The sequence below is a fragment of the Polyodon spathula genome, chromosome 1 (assembly GCF_017654505.1).
Source record: "Polyodon spathula isolate WHYD16114869_AA chromosome 1, ASM1765450v1, whole genome shotgun sequence".
Lineage (NCBI taxonomy): Eukaryota > Metazoa > Chordata > Actinopteri > Acipenseriformes > Polyodontidae > Polyodon > Polyodon spathula.
In genome coordinates, this window is record NC_054534.1 from 16,860,066 (window position 1) to 16,875,423 (window position 15,358).

Here is a 15,358-nt window from a genome sequence, read left to right on the forward strand (position 1 = left end):
TTTTAGAATAAGGTTTTAATACTTATTCATACTCATAGACAAATCAGTGTTTAGTTTAGCTGTACGAGAGTTTAGGTCAAGATTTAACACTGAAATCGGTTTGTATTATACATGTTCTAATAGGAATAGCTACCAACTAAATAAAAAAAGAGAAAGAAAACAAAACTGCTTTATAATAAGCCTCTAAGCATTTTCGTGACTGGCCCAGTTATTATAGGAAAGGGTGTGCCATTGGGCAGTTCTCTGTTTTGTTATCAGTATCTTAGCACTTTGTCCGCTCAATTCCTTGTAAATGCTACACTTTTCACAGTGAATGATCTTGCTATGCGATTTCCCACTTGCCGTGTCTATAAAGCTGACTTGACCTGACACGAATAACAAAACTCACACATGTGGTCAAATCTATTAGCTCTCGTCATTTTTTGGGGTATCTCTATACAGTATGAAATCACAATTTATAAAATGTCTCCAGACAGAAAAAACAGGTTTAGCCCATATAAACATCCACCTGCCACTGTAGGTCACTAACCTTTTGTTCTTTAAGTACCGGTTACCTTCCCCTCAGGGTACTTTATTGCAAACAGCTATTTATTTTTCTTGTCTTTTGTGTTTCTTCAGTTGGTGTTCCAATCTTATTTCTTATTCAATGTCGTCTCATATCTCTGTTAAACATTATCTGGATCAAGTCTGATGCCTAATGCAGCTTGCTTCTTTTGATCTCCCCTCCACAGATATTTGTAGCTCCTGTTATATTTTATTGCAATCCATGCACTCATATGCAATCCATGCACACATCTTACTAAACAGTGGACTGTTGCCACAGCTGCCCTCTGCTCCTAATCACAACGAGTGAATCAATCTAGCAAGAACCTCTGATAGACATGGCACTGATTTTGATGGCTCTTTCCAGAAACGCAGCTCTTACTGCAATAGCAGTAAAAACAACTTCTGAGAGATGTTAGAACAGAGTGTAATGCAAGAACATACATTTCTCCTCCCTTTTCAAGACACTGAACCTTGTAGGTGAGACTCCATTCTGGGAAGTTTCTACTTCCAGTGCCATGGCTTTTAGCAAGGCATGCAAAAATGTTCTAGATTACAGATAAAACATAGCAGTTAAATAAACCAAATACATTAGTTTGGGCAAATACTGCTAGTCAAATATAATGAATGTTGATAATATACTTGTGATTTCCTTACGTTTCTACTGAAATAGAAAACTGATCCATTTATTTTTTCTTAGCTGTTTTTGTGCATGTGATATGTTTTGATCAGATATCAACTGAAAAACACATGCGACACAAACTGTTGCAGCCTGCCTATGCATCCCTGGCCCTCTGCTTATGGGTTTGTTTTCTCCCTTTAACGCCCATGAAATTGAGATTACAGAGTATCTTTGGCTAACACATACAGCCAACTCCCACAAGACTGACAGCAAGTTTGGGTAAGTCACAAACAGTGACAAAAGGTAGACATGGCCAGCAGAATAGCTTGTTTCTTTCCACACTCACGGATCCACCTGCCGCTCACTGTTCCATCAAGGACAATTCAATTCTACAATTGCATCCCTTGTCTACTTTTTCCGGTGAGGAGGTCATGCAGCCCTGTGTATATTTCATATTCTTAAAAATGTTGTAGAATAAAAAAATTAAAATAAGTAAATTCCAGGACATGCAATGTCTGTATAGACATCAATACATTACTGATGTTACCCAATCTAAAGAACAGACTGGAAGAATTATTGAGGACAGGGCAAGTATCTATCCAGAACATTTACAAGCATCTTACACCTGGCTACCCATGGTGGCCCTATACCCTAATGATAGCTTGTTACAGAGGATGTTTATTTCAAACAGAGATTAAAATGTTTTAAAATATAAATACAATTATCATGCCATTAGAGGTTTACGTATAACTCCACTGTTTGTTTTTCAATACAGTAACAATCTGATTTAGGATGACTTAGGATTGCTGTACGGTAAACAAATATCTCATGCTAGAAATAGGATCACTGGTAAAATCTGGTGAACACAGCAGGGAAAAAAGCCTTTCAACACCATGCATGATTTATACCAGATGAAAAGGCATGGATTCCCAGAAAAACATATGCAGATTTTGTTTATCATTAGTTAATAAACGAGATTGAATGGTTTGTTCTATTCTGCTGTACCACTCATGTAAAGGTGCCTAACTTTTACAAAAGCAATAGGAACCATGCATACCTGAAACCACTCACCAATCCTGTTTTTGTAGAAAGTAAAACTTGAAAAACAATTTAGCAATGCAATGCCTGTAAAGTGCCTTTCTGTAAACAAGCTGAGTGGTAAAACTCTTACGTCATTAGTTCTAAGAACTCTTCATTACAGTTAGAACACTGGGTTTACAACAACACTGACATCACAATAAGTTTCCTCTAACATAATAAAGCCTACTTATGTACTCATTGTTCTCTGTATTAGTATTTAACTATTGTTGCTATAATGCCACTAATTAGATAAAGTGTGTAGAGAATTATACTCGTTGATTAGATATGTCTCATTCTTCAGTTTTAAAGACCTTAATAAGAACCAATGTCACGTGTCTACCTCTGCACTACAAGAGTTCTGTGCCAGCTTGCCAATAATGATGCCTTTATTGTCATTGTTTGTTAAAACTGGTACATTTCAATGATCTCAACAGTATCAGATCTAAATGCTGCCACATTTTAACTTGATACACGTCCTGTTGGTGTTAACCCTGCTAAAACACATTATTGTAAATCCACAGAATATAAGCGTTGGAGTTTTGTATAAACAGTTCAATCAGCCATACAGCTCTGACTGATACACTTAACCCAACACAATTACAGTATTACATTCAGAAAGCACATTCAACGACACTACAGCTGTTGAAGTCCATGATTTTGCACTTGTACTTTTTCAATCCCACATGCTTTTTTTCCCTTTCAGGTTAGAACTCAGTACACGATGTGCCCTCCTGCTTTACTCAAACTGTAACAAGCACAGAGGTTGAAAAGGCAAACAAGGAGAGTGGTGTACCTTCAGAGAATGTTTCAAAATAGGAAGGCTTGTTGAAAAGTTGAACATATATTATATAGTTCTGCAAAGGACAGATGCGCATAGCAACTCAGTTATCAAAGGCTGCTAAAATGACACCATGGGCCATATTTTCAAAGCATTTACTCTAGTCTTTAATTAACTCATTTTTTTTTTAACAGAGACAATGTTATATTAATGTTACCAAATGAGAAACAACCAACTTGAAGGTGTTGGGCTCAAGAACCAGGCTTGAAATACTGTACCTGCTCACAGTGGCGACCCCTGCCCTGTTTACTTACGTAAACTCAACAGGTTTTTTAAAGAAACCTAAAAACTACATTTGAAATGATCATAAATTAGCACCATGTTATTTTTAGCTGTAAAGTAAATCCAGAAAGCAGCCATTTATACCTGTAACACAAGCACTACTTACCTACAGTATGCACAGTTTATCTTAAAAAAAAACCCCAAAAAAACAAAATGTGGTTATTGAAGAACTGGATCAGAATACATTTCTCACAAAAAAAGGAACAGAGGCACTGTACAACCCCCCCCCCCCCCCCCCCCCCCTTTTTTTTTTTTTTTTTTTTGCTTCTGTAATTTAATGACACACAAATTACAGGAAGAGTTGCTGTAGTACTCGAACCACATTGCATGAGAAAAAAGCCCCTTTGTTTTGCATATTTACAATACGCTGCTGCACTAGATTTAATTTGTTAACGGCTAGACAGAGCACAGTAGCCTGCTGTATTTGTTATGTATTAGAATTTTCATTTGATTTTCCTTTTTTTTCCCTCTGTAACATAAGAGACCTTCAGAATGCACAATCCAGCTGTTATTGTCCTTAATAAATGTAGAATACTGTAGATATAACTACAGTCCATTACAGTAAACATATTTCCTGTGCATACGTTTGCAAAACTCAGCTGAATTTAGTTTTATTCCACAGGTCAGTTCAATGTACAACACTTATCGCAGAGGGAGTTTAATCCTATTCTCAGTCTACAGAATCTACTAATCTTTACTACTTCATACTAGTGTGGGAAGTAACATTCTACGAGTAACATGTTAGTTTAATTATAAAAGCCTTTTACAATTAAATCCAGAAATTCATCTTTTTTAAGTTGTGACATTTAACACAGTACATACATTTTCCAAGGAAACTTACAGTGCAACAGCAGCAAGAAAACCAGATTTAAGCCAGGTGTTTCTCTCTTATCCCCTTGTTTTCGTGTATAAAGAGACATGCATGTCTGAGAACAGTTCAACCGAAGCAACGTCAGGGAAACAGGGAGACAGAACATGTCTAGGTGGGTGTGTCCAATCATCAGAGCTGAACTGCATAGCCCTCCCTCACCCAAAAACCAACATCCTTCCACCCTTTAAAATCTTAACTGTAAATTAACCTCCAAACATTATATATCAACATTTTGTCTTTTTACAGAATATCACATATGTTTCTACCTTCAGATGTGTATTAAAACTCAGTTGTGAGGAACTTAGGGTTAGGGTTATACTACAAATGTATAAGGAGGTGGGGAGTCAGAGTGGTTTGAAGGGAGTGTATATAGGTGGGTGGTGGGTGTTATGTTAGATTCAGGGGGGAGGGGGGTTGTTATGTTGTGTTATTTTGGGAGGGGGTTGTTAAGTGGGACGTGCAAGATGAGTGGCTGAGTCGTGGATTGCATGAGCGAGTGTCTGTGGGCTGGGGAGTCTGAGTAGATGGAGGGAGCTAAGATGGGGATGGGCCAGAGGCTATAAAGGTTTGAGCCGGGCTACAGTCTGGGAAGTTTGTGTGGGTGAAAGTGCTAGTAGGGTCTCGCAGACAGGAGTTTGTGTGTTCCGGAATGAGAAGAGTTTTGTTATTTTACTCCCAGTTCCCCTTCCCTTCCTTTATGTATTTCTTAATTGTAAAAATAAATCCGGCTTGAGCTTTTTGAAAATGACACCTTCTTCAGCCTCCATATATATATATATATATATATATATATATATATATATATATATATATATATATATATATATATATATATATACACACACACACACACACACACACACACACACACACACACACACACACACACACACACACACACACACACCTGTCCAAATGAATTATTTACATAAGGTTACTTAAGTTAAAAACCTGAAAAATGTAAAGACAAACCTGAAAAAGTTAATAAAGGAGAAGAAAAAGAGAATTTCAATAGGAAGCTTTATTCCCCTTGAAGCATTTTATTATCAATGTCTCCTACAGCTCTATTGGAGCATGTAATGTGCACATAAAAAAAAGTTTATATCTAGCAGCACAACTTTCATTTGCTATACATGACAGCAGGACCCCCAGCAGAGGACTGGATGAACTGTTCGGAATATAAGGTTTGGTGGCCTGATGAAAGCCCTGACAAAAACAGTGAATGATGTGTGCTAAGCAAATCTAGTTGGTTGGGAAACAGATTACCATAATGAAAGTTTAGTAGCTTCCCATGTGTAATACAGTATGCTGTCATGGATACTAGTAACCCCAAAAGGAGTGATTATGATAGTATAACTGCTTTTGATAAGGTCAGCTCCCACTTAAGCGTGGACTCATTTACTATTAACTTCCTTGTTAAGCATCAGATCATAAATGTTTTGGCAGTCTCATCATTTTCTGAAGCATAATGCAACATAAAAAGATTGCTATCATCAGAACGTATTACAGTAATCGCATGCTGTGGTGTGCATATTTCACAAATCAATTTTCCTACTGTACTAAACTTGTAGACTTTCCATTAAAACACCATGTTCTGTCAACAGAATTATTATTTTTTTTTTTTTAACTCCGTTTTTTTTTTCTTTCAAAATAAAAACTCTGGAACTAGACCTTTACCACTGATGCGCACTCAAGTAGGTATGTAGGTCTGATCAAAGTCTAAGTAAGTGGTAAATGTAGGAGGCGTGCTCCTAGTAAGATCACATTACATCTTCCGGATTGTTATCAAAGTAAAAAGCATGCAGTAAGAAAACAAAACCCAACACTACCTTTTCAATTTTGCAGCTGTTTTGTTCAAGTAAATTACACTTACACTTGTTTTAAGGAGTCAGCGAAACATGGCAAATGTCAGATGGTGCCTAGAACCATCACTTACAAGTATTCTGCATACAGCTCCTCTGTGAAAGTAAACTACAGTGTAATTAAAACAGCCAAGTAGAAATCCATTACTGTAGGAAGGTTTAGCTTCCTTCCTTCCCGCCATTGCTGCCCTTTGACCTAGATACAACACACTGGCTCAATCTGTTCATTTAACAATATTGTATTAAACATCTAAATAGGAAAAGCAGTATTTATAGCACTGACCTTCAACTACTGAAAGCCCCCTACTGATCCCACTGGTTGACATTCAAATAATCTGATCAATTCCATGGTGATTTTTTTTTTTTTTTTTATATATTGGATAATTCATCAATAAGAAATGTGTAAAAGCCTGCACACTGATTTGGTTTGTTAACCTTCATTTAAAATACATAAATAAATAAATAAATAAATAATAATAATAATAATAATACAAGTACATTTCGTATTGTACCTTGCACACCAAAACCTGTAATGTTCACACAACAGTGAAGGATTAAATATTATGTCTTACCAAATATTTAGTACATGGAATTGTCCAAAAGGTCTTTAAAGTTATTTTCTCCCTCAGGAAAATGCTATTCATGTATGCTTTTAAAACACATTTTCTATTGGTTCTGCACATGTTTTCACTGCATGGCCAAGCAACAACAATGTCTTCATTTGCATAGCTTTCTATCTTTGTCATGCAGTTTTATACACAGTAACGACAAACACTGTAATAAAGAAAGGCCTCTGGTACCAGCTTGCACAAGCCACCAACTTTGCTAACACCAGCTCAGGCCTGCACCAGAAGGAAATAATATTTACATACAGATAGGCAACAATGCTATCTATCACCTTGGTGACCGTTCCAAGTCAGGATATTTTGCATCTGTTGCTTTCCTAGCCAAACAAACCAACCTGATCTTTGCATGGCTTGCTAGTTAATCTGTGAAACAGGAACTTCCTTACTGCCTGTTCCCTCAAGTTTTACGTCATACCAAACAGGCCCTGGTTGCGTGCCTGGCCACACCCTTATTGTTTTAAGGTGTTTCGTATTGTGTACTTTACAGTATCTACAATTATTTAAAAAAAGACACTTCAGCAAAGGTTTTAGTTGGAGTTGGCTGTATTGGTTTTCACCTGGTCTTGCTTGTTAAAGGAATTGTAAAGTACACTACCATTAACTGAATTAAGTTGCTCAAAACATTGTTTTTTTGTTTTTTTTAACTTGCCAGGAAGAAACTACTAAATTGGTGTTCAAATTCCAATAGATATTCTGGCAATTCTACCACCTTAGTATTTCTCTTGGATTTGTCTGATGAAATAGCTTTTCAGACATTCTTTACAGTGAAACAAACAGTCACATTCTGGATAACAATAGGCTTGTTTTAGCGAATGGGGACTCTAAATACCAGGGTAGTAGCTCATATCAACTAAGACAAAATCAAAGGGTCCTCTGCAAACCAAGAAGCAAGCAGACTGTAACACAATGAAATAGTAGGGCTTACACCAACAAGAGATATTCCACTCACACTTGGCACTGACAAATTTGTAATTTAACATATATTTTTGTATGCTCACATAATTACATGGGTACATTTTTTAAAATCCGATAATAATGGCATTATATTAGTTTAAGGAAGCTTCTAACTGTGACCAAGCATTAAACAAAATGATGTGTTTGCAAAGAAAACCAAGTACAGAACCTGCTGTGTCACCATCGTTGAACAAGTTAATAAGTTTGACAAAGGACTTCATCCCTTGGGATAAACATTAAAAAGGTGCAATTAAGTCAAGCTCTGTGGAATCCATCTGTTGCATTCATAACATACTAGGTGTCATATAAAATGTGGAAAATGATTACTAGCAATGCCTTAGAGTTGAGGAAATCAGCCATGTTCTTGGAATAGTGCATGCTTTTTGTGGGTCAATTATGCAGACAAGAACAAAATTAATTCTTTACTGTATATGAGAGCCATGAAGCCCTCAAAACAATTTTTGTATAACATTATTATTATTATTATTATTATTATTATTATTATTATTATTATTATTATTTTCTTAGCAGACGCTCTTACCCAGGGCGACTTACAGTTGTATACAAAAATACATATCAAGAATCACAAAAAGATCAAGATACAAAATACAATGACTTTAGTCCTGATAACAGCAAATACACAACACTGTACGATTTGATATCGGGGCAGTTCAACAGCAGATAACAGTGTTGATAGTTACATCAGTGTTAGATACAAGTGCAGGTTAAATACAAAATACTACAGATTGGGTTAAGTACAGGATTAAATACAGTAAACTAGGGAGCAGATAAGTGCAAGTCAAAGTGCATTTAATACAGTGTGTGGCATCATACAGTATCTCTATGAGTGTATTATTTTCCATGCACAGGTGGCTTTGTTTTTGTATGTTGTGCTGTTTCCTGTAGTGACTATTTTTTGTTTTAATTACAAAACAGAAACTTGGTATGGGAATGAAATATTTCCATCACAGTATGTTAATTAATGCATTCTTGTCGTCATCACGTCCTGGTGACTTTGAATAATTCAGAAGTTTCAAACTCCCCAAGCGCTCTTAAACATGTCTTCTCACTAAGTGTACCTGGTAACTACAGTGCGACCAATAAAGTGTCCTCAGCAAAATATCTGAATAACACAAAACAGAGGTAAAACCAAAACCACCGATCTTGAAGGCACCATCTTGTACTTTTTTTTGAGAACAACACTACTGCTATTTAACTTAAAAAGGTAAAGAACTTTAAAAGGAACACCAAGTCTATGATAAGCAATAATAACCAATAATTTACTCTGCATAGATTAAGCCTCATTTTAACAAAGGAACTACAGAAGTCCCCTCATGGAATGCCAGTCAGAAGCCAGATATTAGTTTTAGGTTTAAATTACAGCCCCTTTTCTTCCTAAACAGAGTTTCCTGTGGTGCCTTGCATTCTGAGAATCCAGTATAAAGTTACTTCTACTCTGAATAATCTTTCTTTTACTGTCTGATGGCAACCATGCTAGAAAGAGATTTGCATTACAATTAATCTCATTGTTACTGGATATGTAATGGAAGTATGATATATAATATTTTGCTACTGTATGGAGACAAAATATTACAGTTTAAAAGAAAACCAAAATGTTTAAAAAAAACAAATTAGAAAAAAAATTGGCAGTTTAACTGTAACAGACTTTCAATATACAGAAAACAATATGTACACTGACAAATTTACATAAAGTTAATAGTAAACTATTTTACTGATGTTTTTAACAGTATATATACTACTATATTAATTATAATATAACCAGCACTCCCACGAGTATGCACCTAATTAAGAATAATGACCCGAGTCACAGGGTGAGTGGTACGCAGGGGACAGCAACAATCGAAACAACTTTATAAATCCGATTCCTGTCCCGGGTTAACAAATTCAATCAATAACTTTAAGTTGTGAGAAAGTTATAAAATTCTGTCATGCTTTAACATAAGAGTTGGGCACAGACACAGCAGTAAAAGAACAACCTACATATACTGGGCCTACAGCTATTAGTCTATTTTAATTCACAATCTTAAGGGAAAGTTAAGATAAAAATACTCTTTATGAGCACAGTAACATTTCTAGCATCTGCGGAACATTCTGCTTCCCCTTTCCTGGAGACAAAATAAAATCCTTCTGCCTCTGCATTTAGAGCTGTTTCCTGGAAAATTCAGCCTTGGTTTTGGGAGCCGTGCAACAGAACAGCTTGTTTATTATTGTTTAGCTAAGTGCTAGCCTCGTTCCGGCCTCATAAAACCTGTTTATAGATTATATTTTGTAAGGAAAGGTAATAACCAGGTTTGTACAAATTTGGATAGAACTACACAGTTTTAAAAAATCCAAACAACCCACATTATTTACATCTTTAAAACCCTTTTCCTAAGATTTTAAAAATCTGACAGTCACTAATGTTTATTTTATACAGTATCCAGTTACTATGCTTACTAAAATGAACTGACTTAGCCCAACCCAATGCCTTGAGTAACAAAAACAACTAGGCTATCTAAATATGGATGAAACAAAAAAAATAACCTGATGACTAAAAAAAAGTTATTTGTGTACTGTTGGTTTTTGTTTCTAAAATACACATATTACACAGTATAAAATAAATAGACTGCATAGACTACAGTATGTCGTAGAATAAAACAAATACTTACAAATTAAAACGTTCTTTTTTTGTTGAACAATTTGAAATTAATTTTTACCCCAATTTTCTATCTAATTTGAAATATTCAACTCTAATTTCCCCTCACTTCTGCAACCTGTGATCTTACTGCCAAGCCAATTGCCTCATTTTACCCAGTAAACTAAGTGGATGCACAAGGTGAGTTTGGTAGGGTTTCTAGACATTATTGCCTGACAGTTAGGGTTATATCAGTTTATGAACACATCTCAGGCACTGGACATTCCTATATTAGTTTTAAAATACAAAAATGTCAGTGACTGTCGCATTATTGGGATATTTATACTGTGAATACCCTTTCATTTTATTTCTTTCCTTTACAATGGTCATGATTCAAGAGCAGTGTCTGCAGGCAAGTCGTGAACACTGTATCTGCCAAACACCTGCTATTACTATTAGCAATCTCTTCCAGTACATGTCAGCAAGGCGAGCTTAGTGAGCAAAGAATTTCCAACCTTTAATACAGATCCATACTAACATATATTTATACTGCTGGGTCCAAAGCTTCTTCATGACCGTTACTGATGTTATCATGGCAAGTGCTGGGATTTGCAATGAGGACTGTCATGGAACATTTCTCAACATTAAATGCCAGTTTTTCAAGTACCATCAAGTTCCATGCAGAGTACTGATTAAGCTTATCACTTGGGGCCTTAGCTCACATGACTGCCAGACTACTGTTTTACTTTACTTACTGCATCACGGGGTGATGTAAGAGGTTATGTGGAAGTACAGATCTTTGATTTGGGGTACAATGGAAACGGAAATTATCTGTCTGTATTCAAGTCTGACCGTTAAATGGAAATTGGCTGACAACTGGAACTCATGGATTAGACCTTATGGTTAATTACACTCACGGATATGAAAGGGAGTTGTTGTTGGGAAACAGCTGACATGTCTAACTAGTACCAGTATCTGTCTATTCAGCAAACCTGCGCTTTCTTTATTATGTAATGTATCCCTATAAGAGGCTGTCTAAAACATTGGGGGGAAAAAAAAAAAAAAAACGATTCGCAGACCACTTTGTGGAACATTTATGAAGCATTCAAATCAACACCATTACATTTTCAGTAGCTTGACATTTCACCAACTATAATCACACTGCTGAAGACATTACCACCTGTGGGAGCTGTCTGTGGAACAAATGCTGCTCGAAAACAAAGGGAACATGAATTCACCTTCAAACTTGGAACTTTGGAACCTATCCACAGAATTCTTGAAAAATACTGCACTGTACTTACTTTTCTTTCTGCACAGCTGAAGAAGGGCTTTTCCCGAAAACAGGTTTTGCAAAAAAACAAAAAAAAAGTTAAATATGTGACGTCTTATACCTTATATATATATATATATATATATATATATATATATATATATATATATATATATATATATATATATATATATATATATATACACACAATACAAGAAAATATGTCTTCATGGAAAATCATTCAGACCAGTATGCTATACACATTTGTATTAAAATTGAATACAATCATTCTAGGTGTTTACCTCATCACGTCTTATTGCTAGCTGATGTTTTAAAAAGTACACTGCCGTATATGTGCCTCATACTAGGTCATATATTGGAAGAGTACGTTGCGTCACCCACACTCACTGAACATACCCTGACTATCTGAAGTCGACTGGCCATATCTTATTTTCACAGTGCACCCGTTTTTTTTGTTTTTTTTTAAATCAATGTAAAACATTTATCTGTATGTCCTGACAACACGACTGTTCTAATTTTATTAAATCAGCTACGTAAAAACCTACAACGCATTATAGTGAGCGTTTTAAGGGTTAAACGTTGTTTTTTTGTTTCCCTTTACAGTTCACAGCACTTAAAGCTTAACCGAACACAAGACACAATTGTTAAGTTACCATTCCTCACCACACCTGCAGCCTAGCCTCTGTTGCCACATAAATACAGATATAAAGCAAAAAACTTTAGACAAAACAATAACACTGCAGCTGCACAACAGAACACCTTTCTATAGCCTTGGAGGAGGCAGGTAGTCGTGAATCCTGGTGTCACTTTACCAGAATCAGTCACAACGCGGAATCTCAGAGGCTGGCAAAATCCCACAGCTCAGTAAAAAATACCTAGCTCTTTATCTAAGCGTATGAATCATTAATCAAATGTTATTATGACCACCCAACAGCAGGCACGTCCATAGCAAATGCATTTCCAAGAGAACAACAAGAAGTAACTCGTGCAATGTGTAAACACTGTACACCCTGCAATTACTACAAATCTGAGTTTTCTACAGATAACTGAAGATATTCTCACGGCATCACCACCCTGCAGTGCTAGGTCGGTTTACACCAACAAATAGCAGTCTGATGCATACACTGCAAACAAATCAAATCATTTTTTTTTTTTAAAACGACTAAGTGTAAACATAAATATGTGGAACAGGCAATGTGCAACAAAACAGGTTAGTACAGCAGAAGCAGCAGATAGCTTACCTACTCCAAACAACTGTTTCCCTCCATTTGTTTCTTTCTAATGACAGTAACTGCGCATCTCACAAACAGAGTATGAACTATGTCCCGTGATTATGTTAAATATTTTGGGAGTAAAACCACATAACAAACCATAATCCATATATCCTTCTGTCTTCAAAGTAACCCCTCACACTAACGTACTGCATTTGTTGTACAATTGCATAGGCAGTATAACAGGTCTGCCAGAATCGGTTACAATGATTAAAGGAAAACATACAGATAAGTTTACCTGATACGGTGGTTCTAAAACCAATGCTTACTTTCAGGAGGTGCAGTCACTTATAATGAAATCGGTTAAAATTATCCCAGAAAGGTTACATATATTGTATATGCTAGTCGCTCCAGCACACAGCCCGCACCCCATTCAGCTCACTGAGGCACTGTTTGTTTAAGCAACCGCACACTGTCAGGCGTGAGTCGGACTCCGCCCTCTCTGCGCTTACTGGAGATTTGAAGCGTTCGCTTTACCTCACTGGGACCACGAGCACTCGCAGCACATTGCTTCATAAAGGCCACCTGCAGGCTGCTGGTGGTTTAGCTAGTCACAGGATGTGGGTGAAGCCTGCTGGCAAACAAGGTTTTAATCTACAGTAATGATGGACACCGTGCATTATATTGCTTTGTAAGCCTTTTGTGTTTGTTTTTGTATTTGTTGCACTGTAGCTGCACTATAAATGTGGATGTATGCTAATGACTTTAAAAAAAGGAGAAAGCCTATATGTGGTATATACTGCATAATAAAGCAGTAGATTATCAAGCTATTTAACAATTATTATTATTATTATTATTATTATTATTATTATTATTATTATTATTATTATTATTATTATTAGTAGTATAGAAAGGTACATTCCATATAAATTAATAAGCTACATTATTGTACAACCAGATACTTATAGTTTCCTTTAGGGTGTAATGGAGTTTTAGAATAACTCCACACAGGTTACCACTGGCAGCCTAAATCACTTCTCTGGTTATACATTATTGTTTTCTTCATGCCGTAATTAGTCGCTTTGAACATGAGCTGGTATAACTTTTTTTTTTAACTGATTCTATTAATTTCTCTTCATTCTTTGTGATGCACTGTACAGTACATTACCTCACACAGCCAGTCAGAACAGCTCCTTTGGGGAGCTATTGTAGAAGCCCTACTGTGACATTCTGCAGCGCTCCCCTTGCTCAAGTGATAATGAGTCCAATGAGAAACAGTTCAGTGAGAAAAGCCAGTATAATTGGATCCTCATGAGCGCTGTTGTAATGTAAATAACCCTAGCATGTATGGCCTGGTGTTTCAGGGATTCAATCCCTGCCAGGCTCCCTCTTCCACTTCTGTTCAGCACTTGGGCACAGTTAGCTGTATGAACTGATTTCAATGTGCATTAAAAGGTTGGCTTTATAGTCACTTGGAACACTTTGCATTGCTCCTGTGGAAAAATAAATCAACACATTGTCTGTTGCACATTCTTATTTTTACATGTGTTGAATTTTGCTCTTTTTAATGTGAGCGCCATCTTGAAACAACATCAGTATTCAGTGTGGTATCTAACATTATGACATGTGATAAATATCAAAAGATATCATTGTTTAAACCATATATTTGTGATATGTGGAAATATATATTGAAGTAGCAGTTCATATATTTTTTATATATTATATAATTTATGTTCATATATAATAAAATATGTATTAAATAATTAATGCAACATTTACGGACATACATGCATTTTACTGATTTTAAATGACAGGTGCACTCTTTTGATTTTGCTTATTTATAGGTAAGATACGAAAATAATTCAGTGTAAACTATGTTGTATAATACCTGTTTCAAAAAGTTGCACTAGTCAAGCTTATAATTAGTTACATTTATTTTAACTGTATTTATTCCTACTATTATTTTGAATTTTATCCCCAGATCACGTGTATAGCATATAAGATTAAAATGAAATTAAGTTTTTGTGTGGATCAGTAAATTAAGAATGTGGATTGATGCAAGTAAGGAAGCAAGAGGGTCTTAATGAGTAAGTAGCGGGGTTCCAAAAAAATATAGCGTTATACAACCCCACGTGCTGCTATAACTGTTTCAATAACGTGCCTGTAATTTGTCTTTTCATTGTTAACATCCTGACAATTTTTTACACTTATAACTTTAAAGTCAGTTTCAAAGCAATTTTCAAAATGGCCACTGTAGTGCACTGGGGTTTGAGATCTGTCCTATAAATCACTGCAGGAAGAACGACAACAAACATAACAAGTGCTCTGGCTTTTGTGTTCCGTACCACATCATGGATCATTATTGGTGCGTTACCTGTTTGACAATGTGGACAATAAATCCTTACGTTATCAGTGCAATAGAGCAGCCATTTTGAAAAGTGATTTGAAACACATTTTAAAGTTATGAGTGTAAACATGGATGATTGTTAGCACAATTGAAAACCCAATATATGTTATTGCAGAAATAGCTGAGAGGCAGTTGC

The 15,358-nt window shown here is 35.9% G+C and overlaps 1 protein-coding gene across 4 annotated transcripts in view; it reads right to left on the minus strand.

Annotated features, from left to right (window-relative positions):
• pip5k1bb (phosphatidylinositol-4-phosphate 5-kinase, type I, beta b) overlaps window positions 1-13,256 on the minus strand; it is a 54,561-nt gene extending 41,305 nt beyond the window's left edge. For 2 of the 4 annotated variants that reach the window (XM_041248642.1, XM_041248664.1), the window contains exon 1: window positions 13,114-13,256. The gene's annotated coding sequence lies outside the window, so the exon portion shown is untranslated. Of the gene's footprint in view, window positions 1-4,206; window positions 4,455-13,113 lie in introns of those variants that run through there. The other 2 variants (XM_041248650.1, XM_041248655.1) reach the window with 2 other exon arrangements.
• Between the last annotated feature and the right edge of the window lie 2,102 nt (window positions 13,257-15,358).